Source organism: Amblyomma mixtum, chromosome 3, assembly GCF_055824585.1.
Source record: "Amblyomma mixtum isolate Tamu chromosome 3, ASM5582458v1, whole genome shotgun sequence".
NCBI classification, from domain to species: Eukaryota; Metazoa; Arthropoda; class Arachnida; order Ixodida; family Ixodidae; genus Amblyomma; species Amblyomma mixtum.
In genome coordinates this window covers 39,273,083-39,281,587 of record NC_143014.1, presented here as the reverse complement: position 1 = coordinate 39,281,587, position 8,505 = coordinate 39,273,083, and the positions used below count along the sequence as shown (strand labels likewise).

General features: G+C 46.5%; 1 long non-coding RNA gene across 1 annotated transcript; it reads right to left on the bottom strand.

The window, feature by feature from the left end:
* Positions 1 to 4,460: 4,460 nt before the first annotated feature.
* LOC149349748 (uncharacterized) lies at positions 4,461 to 7,426 on the bottom strand. The gene is made up of 2 exons (XR_016290159.1): positions 7,254 to 7,426; positions 4,461 to 6,122 (listed from the first exon to the last, which is right to left on the bottom strand). It is a non-coding gene; the product is annotated as an uncharacterized LOC149349748 (long non-coding RNA).
* Between the last annotated feature and the right edge of the window lie 1,079 nt (positions 7,427 to 8,505).

Genomic DNA, 8,505 nt, shown 5'->3' with positions numbered 1-8,505 from the left:
TTGCTTACATTTTTCTGCATAATTCGAAATAAGAAGAAAAAAATGGCTGAGGCTTAACTTGGTTAAGCCTGGAGAATGCGAAGCATCATCGTGTCGCGTAATTTGGAGGCGCACAACCACAGCGACGGCGCGAGGTGGGCCCCCGTTTCTCCACTGTCGTGACGTCATCGTGTCACGTGGTGTGAAGTCATGTATCACGTGATTTGGAGGCGCACAACCACAGCGACGGCGCGAGGTGGGCCCCCGTTTCTCTACTGTCGTGACGTCATCGTGTCGCGTGGTGTGACGTCATGTATCACGTGATTTGGAGGTGCATAACCACGGTGAAGGGCTGAAGTGGTAGCTAAAGTAGTATGCTTCGCATAAAAAGAAAACATTTGGCGGCATCTATGACCGCTTGGCTTGGACGACTTCGAAATGGCAACAGTACTGATAGAATTAAAACATGCAGTGCCTTCAAACACTGGTGATATCTGTCCGCACCCGCTGGCTTCAGACCGCACTGCCTACGCAACTACTTTATATACCTCACCTGAAAAATGCATGATTTGTGCATGAATCCATGATAATAATTCAATTTTTTTAGAAATTCGCAACTCGCCTGCAGCGCCTTACAGAATTCTTTTCGTTTGTATATCATTCCGCGGTGGTGAATGCGATCACCATAGAACACAGCTTTTTTTTTTTTTAATAAAGGAGGGTGGTCGGCCTCACTTATGATTCTCTGGCATGCTATTCTGCACTTGGGAACAGGGGAGGAGAATAAAGAGCTAGGGTATGATGGGTGATGATGGGGACAGAAAGATTTGATAATATATGCAAGCCCGATCATCACCACATTGTCAGATCACAGCCGTCTACAAAATTGCCGTTCCATATGGTCACTGAGAATCAGTATCTCCCCCCCCCCCCCCCCCCCCCCTTTGACTTCGTCTCCATACAAATGCCGTTCCATGTGGTTGCAGAGAACAGAGAGTATGTATGCCTATCTCCTCGCACTGTCGGTGCCCTCTCCAAACGCCGTACGTCCTCGGAAAGCGGAGGTGTATTTTTTATAAATGCGACGTGCAAAAGGATCAAAGGTAGGCCTAGGTGATACGTGCTCACACTGGACACGACAGCTATATGTATACACACACAGACGGAAGGCGAAGCATCGTGGATGAAGTGAGAGAGCATTCACGATACTCACGACCAAGGGCGTCCGCAGAATTTTTTGCAGGGGGGGGCCCCGTTGGTGCCCCGGGGGGGGGGGGGGGGGGGGGGGGTATGTTCGTAGCAGAAAGGCGCTATTTGCGGAGTAAATTTATTTATTTATATATAAATAAAAATTAAACAAAATGCACACATGAAAGAAAAATTACAAACAGCAAATTAAAGCGCGGCTAGGAGAGGTACATTGGAGTTTATCAACGAAGAAACAACTAAAATTAATAAAAATGCAAAAAGATGCTATATCACTTCGTGGAGAAGAGTGCTCAGTCTTGCTGCATACGGGTTCTCGACTCACCCGGATTGATGACCAGCACACAGCACAATATGTTCACAAACACGCAACTACAGTCACTCAGTCAGTCTTCCTTGAACAGCAACTGTAGGCGCCTCGGATTTTTCTGGGCGAATTGCGTAATTACACGTGTGATAAATTCACTTCTGTGCTTCATTACACGCTCTCGGTGCACACTCATCATACACATTGATTGGAAAAACTGTTGAACGCGTACGTTGAAAACAAAAGATGACTATATATACAACGAAAACTTATTTACAAGATAAATGCACGCTCGCAGCTTCATACACCTCGCTCCATCTTGCTTGCGCATCCGCACAGTCGAGCAACCGCACACACACTGCTCTCCGCTCGTCGTTTTCTCGTCCGCTGTCCTGGTTGTTCTCAGCTTCGCTGACAACCGGCCACTAAAAACACCCAAGCACAAGCACAGAGGCGCGCACACGTGCAAGGGCTTACTTGCCGCAGTATCCCCGAATGCGCACTTTGGGGGTGAAAGGAACGCCGCGCAACTTCCGAGGGGAAGGGACACTCGCCACTCCAGTCGGAAAATTTGTTTTTGTGTTTTTATGGGGTTCAGAGCCCCAAAACGACTCAGGCTATGAGGGATGGAGTAGTACAGAGTTCCGGGTAATGTCGACCACCTGGGTCTCTTTACCATGCACTGACACGCACAGTACATGGGCGCTGTTGTGATTTGAGGCCCAGCCAGAGGTGACAGGCGAGCCAGGCAGGCGCCATCGGGCTGCGTTGACCAAAGGCGCTGGTTTTCGCAGAAGACGCAAAGAACGCTGGTGTGGGGGCGCCTCGGGAGACTGCGTCGCCGTGAACAAAAGCAGCTAATCCCCTTTGCCGGAGATTCTGAAAGCGGCGCTTCTACCGAACTGCGCTACCCGTGGATCGGAGGAGACAGCGAGCGGCGGCGGCGCCAACTCATCGCCCGCTTGCCCCTGAGCAGCCCGACAAAGCGGGAGTGGACACGGCTGATTTTACCTTCCCTCCTTAAGAATTCATCGGTGACCGGCGTAACGATAGGCGAAAACAAGATGCCCCGTGCACTGTCTGCCTCCGTGTCGCTATCTCTCTAGAGATCAAAGAAACAGACACCCATCTCAAGGCGGCTCGAAACACATGCTCGCCGGTGCCGCTGTATGTCTGGAACAGGTCGCCCTTCAGTAGAGCTAACGATGGCGTGGTTTGAAAACGGCGGAACGACGCACGCCCGGACGCGGCATTTCGCAGATGTGACCATGCGGGGCTGCTTTTACCCTTTTGACTGAGCGCACCACCGCCCCTGGCGTGCGGCCATCACTCACGGTTCGAGTGAGTGATTTTCCAGGGGGGTGCAGCCGCCCCCCCTTGCCCCCCCTCCGGACGCCCATGCTCACGACGCAACTCACTATGAGTACAACTGCGCAGTTATTTGATTTTGGGTAAACTTAATTCATGCATACTCTCGACATTGTTGTCCTCGTGGTTTGTTGAGACTAACGGTCTGTGTAAAGTGAAGTAGGAGACGCATTCGGAAGTCGTCGAGTCGACTTGCCTAGTCAAGACGTGGTCGATGACACTACCATGTCGTGTTGTCGGCACTAAGTATGTTGTGTTTAGTGTCACATTCAAGGCCTGTTTCATGACTGTAGGCACACCTCGGCACAACGAGAGGTGGCTCACTCCCACTCACGTTCACTCACACTCTTACGCTCACGTCCACTCACACTCACAACTATCCGCTCACACGCAGTCATTCCCTTCGCACTCACAGCCACTCACTGACACTTATAATCGCTCACTGGCACTCACACTCATATCCACTCGCACTCACAACCGCTCACTCACGCTCATGTCCTCAAATCCACTCACCCAGTGACAACACTGACGTCCTGTGGACATCCGTGCGATGTCGCAACAGGAGATGCGGATATCCCCAGCAGATCCCAAAATCATCTGGGGACATCCCTTACACATCACTTTGGCCACCTTTTCTGTATCCCACGGAGGTCCACAAAATATCCTTGGGGATATACAGGGGACTCGGCAGGGTCGTCGTGGCTATGGTTCATTTTGCTCTTTAACAGGTATTTCAAAGCGCTAAAACAGCACAGGTCAGTGTACAAATGAACACGTCCATGCAACATGACACTCACAGCGAAGCTTTCTGCTACCTGAAGTGTTTAGGGTGTTTGAAGTGTTATAATAGCAGCAAAATTGTCACATTTTTCTTGTTATATAGGCCCAACTCAATCAAAACTGAGACAAAAACACGAGAATGTGTCGTGCACTTCCATCTCAGTCTTTGTCATCTGCATTAGACCCAGCGTGACTTTAAACTGGCTAGCCCAACTTTCTTTGTTTTGTCAGCATTTAGACACTCACAGTATGCTTGAAGGGATGCACTGGAAGCCCATGGGAGGTGTCCAATAAATATGCAGCTGTATGTACCGACATAAACTGCACAGAGTAGCTCCAACATCAAGAAATTTATTTCACTGAATATAGCAATACAATAATGAGTACCTCCTCAGTTAATGCACCAAAAAGAACATTTTTAGAAAGAAACCGTACACAAACTATCTGCCACAAAACGAGTTACAGAAAACTACTGAACACTACTGCTGTTAAAATGAAGACAACACGCAAACTGCAACCCATCAAAACTTGTTACCAGTATGTTCAATGTGCAGAAGTGGAACATTCCACAGATTTCGTAAAACTTTTCATAGCAGTTTACAGTGTTTTACAATTTACGCTCTACACATTGAGAGAATTATGTTAAATGTTATAAATAGAGAAAGAAAATACTAAACACAACCGCATGGTCGAGCTGACCAGCAGTAGCCTTTGGCTGAATGCTAAAAATGTGTGAAATTAACCATACAGAAAAAAAAACCAGTCACACAAGACGACGGACGAGAAGAGTGTGTACACTCTTCTTGTCCATCGTCTTGTGTGACTGGTTTTTTCCGTTTACAATGTACCAACTGGCCCACATTTCAACCCTTCCGTAACCATACAGAAGCAGAACAAAGTATTTGGAAAATCTTGTTTGTACCTTACACCTACTAGAAATTGCATAATATGCACATGTTATAACCTAGACACCAGAAGTCACAGAAAAATAAAGAGTAAGGAAATATCAACTTGAAAAAGCTTGTACCATGTTCAGCATACACAAACCTTGCTTGTGCCCTGCAGTATACAAAACACATAATACGCCCACATTATACGCTATACAGGCTAGAGATCACAGAATAATACACTAAGGAAATTTCAAACTGCAAGAGCTTGCAGCATGTTCAATATACAGAAGTGGAACAAAGTTTATGCAAACCTTCCTTAAGCCTTGCACACAACACATTGCATAATATGAACACGTTATAATAGAGACTAGAGTTCACAAAAAAAATACGCACTGCAAGGAAATTTTTACTGAATGCTAGAAAAGCTTGTAGCATGTTCTGCCTACAGAAGTGAAACATATTTGCAAACCTTGCTTATGCGTTGCAGACTAGAACACATAATAGAATGCACACATTATAATACACAGACCAGGGAACCCAAAAAATACACACTGTAAGGAAATTTTGACTGAATGCTATAAAAGCTTGTAGCATATTCAGCATACTGACTTGGAACAGTTTTTTTCAAACAATGCTTGTGCTTCGCGGACTAGAAATGACGTAAGTGCACTTCATAACCTAACGAGAATACTGCACTCAACCTACCATGAATGGAACAATGATGATGAAAACAGAGCACGTGTCACTGGCATGGAGCTCTGGCAAATCCACCAGGCACAGCAAGAAAGCGCCCCAAAAGAGTACTGAGAGCGCATCTGATGTGTTACCCCAGAAGCAAGCCCATAGATAGCATGCCTGCTCTGACTACAAAGACCTTCAAAGGAAAGTTTTCATTCATAAAGTCCCTATTATGAAATTTTCACAAAGCATTTTGGTGTGCAGACTCCAAATACGTCATTTAATTTCATGTAAAAGTTCCTGTGCGCTTGTCTAAATTTAAATGCTATGCAAGTTCTTATCAAATTTTCAAGAAATTTTGCAGCAGGAAACTTGCTCAAATGCAGGCTATTTGTTTTTTCTTGACATCAGGGATTGAAATAAGGGTACAATTATCATCCTGCTTATCTATCACAAAAACCCTAAAATTCAAGTGCTGAAGGCAGGATGATGATGTTACCCTAACTGCTTTTCGTGCTGTCAAGAAAAATAAATGACAAGCATTTCAGCAAGTTCCTTACAGCAATATTTCTTGAAAACGCTCGACAAAAACCAGCACAACATATTACAGAAGTGCACAAGCACATTTTTCATGAGATTAACTGACATATTTAGGGCAGACACACAAAATTACGTTTCCTGAAGACTCCAGAATTGAAACTTCGTCAATAATAAATTTTGGTTGAAGGCTACCCCCCTCTTAAGCAAGTACCACAAACTTAAGTGCTACACGTCAGACTCATCTCCAGAATGGCAGAATGCAGGGGCTGCTGCCATAACTCTCGAGGCTGCCACCACAGTTTCAGAGGCTGCCGGATCAGCAGGCAGTGCCGATGTCTGTAGTTTCGTCCTGGAGTTGAATATCAGCTTTGTAACTGAAAGCCGAAAAAAAAACAGCTGTTGCAGTAAAGATTTTATGAAAACCGGGACAAGGCCACTTAATTTTGCATTCCGGTATGATACCTGACCTGAGTGCGCAATGTGAGAATCTGACATGACACCCGACCACTGCATTAATGCCGTTATATTTTAAATGGGATTAATACACCTGTCACATGGGCACTGCAAAGGCCTTAGAGAATCGGGGCCCTTCTGCTCAAAGGCACACGGTGCGCGTCTATGCAGCATGCGTAATGTGCCATCGCCTCAACGGGTCTTAGAAGCAAAGCTGGCCATCTGAGACCTTTGAAGCCAGCAGCATTCAAGAAGCTGCGATTGCAGCACCACCACGCTAGAAAACTAACCGCAAAGAGAAAACCTAAGCAGTTCAACAACTTTGAAAACATATCAGATATAAAAAAAGTGCCTAAATCTAGTTTTTGGATGCGTCCTATGTTATGCTAAGATCTCAAGACAGTAAAGATGCAGCAGCAACACCGAGTAAATGGTGCCCAGAGCGATAAACAAACCCTGCTGCTGCTGACGAGAGAAGCTATCACTATTTTTCATGAAGGAAATATCATGAAATAAATTTGTAATTTCTAAGCTCAAAGAATGAATAAAATGCTCCACTCCAGCTTTAAAGATATGCTTCTGCCGCTTTATGCAACTGCAACCGTAGGAGCACAAGTGCAGCTGTTCAACATTTTGAGGTGAATGATTACTTGCAGCGTCACTGCTCCTTTGGGGAAACGAGAAACTTTGGCTGGAAAGGCCTTTAAGGACTAACGTGTGACGGAGGTATAAGCATGCTTGCTTTTACTTGAAACCACCGCGATAGTCATCGCTCTCAACCGAACCACACGCCGGGGAAGAAGCATTGTCTGGTAGAGTATGACACAGCCTCGCCTCATCATCTGACGGCTCCGCAACAGTTTCAGAAACTGAGATTAGGTCTGCTTCTAATGATGCTGGGCATGGTTCACGGGACGCGGTAGCCGCTGCAATACTGCCCGAGACTGCCTCTTTTAACCGGCGCCGAAAAGTCCGCTTCGAGAGAGCAACGCCATACCCTGCGTATTAGCAAGGAACGTCAGCGCTTATAATAGCAAAGAAAACACGCTTACCTGAAGGCACACTCCTGTCCATGCTTGCTGAGAACACGGACAAAGGAAGTCCGAAATTGGCGCGAACAAACAACGCAACGGCGCTAAGGTCTCAACGGCAGCAACAGCGCATAACAGACACGCAAACGGCGCGAAAGGCGAAATAAACAAAGGCTCTATGGACCCAGGCAATGGACAAGCCGTGGCCGTGGCAGTGCAAGCAGCACAAAAAGTGAGAGGGCGCGACCAGCAGGCTAACTTTAGCGAGCTACTACAGCCAACGGCTACACGTCCGTGGCAGATGTGAAACAAATTTGCTCACATTTGAGTAGTGCATAGGCAAGTAACTACTTTTTTTGTACAATTTTTAAGAATCTGAATTTGATTTTGGACATTGCTCGAACACGGCGTAGTTTGAAGCCAAGGCAGAAGCCTTACAGAGCCAAAATGTGGCGACTGGCCGTGGGACTGGCGCTGTGCTTGCACTCAAAAGGGTACCAGACAGTTGTTGCAATCACGAAATTGTGCAGCATATTAATGTTCTGCTGCCTTCAGCTAATGTTGTTTCGGTAGAGCGATGCGGTACTCACGTTGAGTGCTTCGAGGTCGACACTGGAACGATATTTTGTTAATGCAGCCGTCTCCAGCGCGATACATACGTAGTTGATGCGCGCGGAGCCACGATATTTTATGAAACTGGATGCGACGCTAGAAGCTAGCGCATAATCCTGCCGAATAAACTGCAGTGTGAACCAGTGTTTTGTACCGCACGAACTATTGCGGCGATTTTTGCAAGTGGCTGCAAAGTATGTCTACTTGGTAGAATGAAGTGGTCTATTTAAAAGCGAACAAATCTGAAGGCCGTTGGTATGTATACCAAGCAGCTTAACTGCGCAATAAATGTTTGTTTAAAATGTGCTCTAGATAAGTCCAAATGCGGTGTCCAGCGGACGTCATCTGCGGGACATATAAAGCGAGGACATCCGACGTATATCCCAAGGAGGTACGACCAGGGACTAGGATATTCGGTCCTAATTCGGATATCCCTGGGATATGGTGTTTCACTGGGCACCCACAAAGCTCGCATTAACTAACTCACATTCACGTTCACTCACTGTGGAGTTTGCAGCGCATGTTTGTGTGTGGACGGCGCCCTTCTAGAGTTTTCTTTTTTCTTGTATGCTAACAACGGTGGGCATTGAAGGTTTACTGTCGCGACCGACGACGCTCGTACCCGCCCCCTCTCCCCCCCATCACAGATGGGGTGATGAGC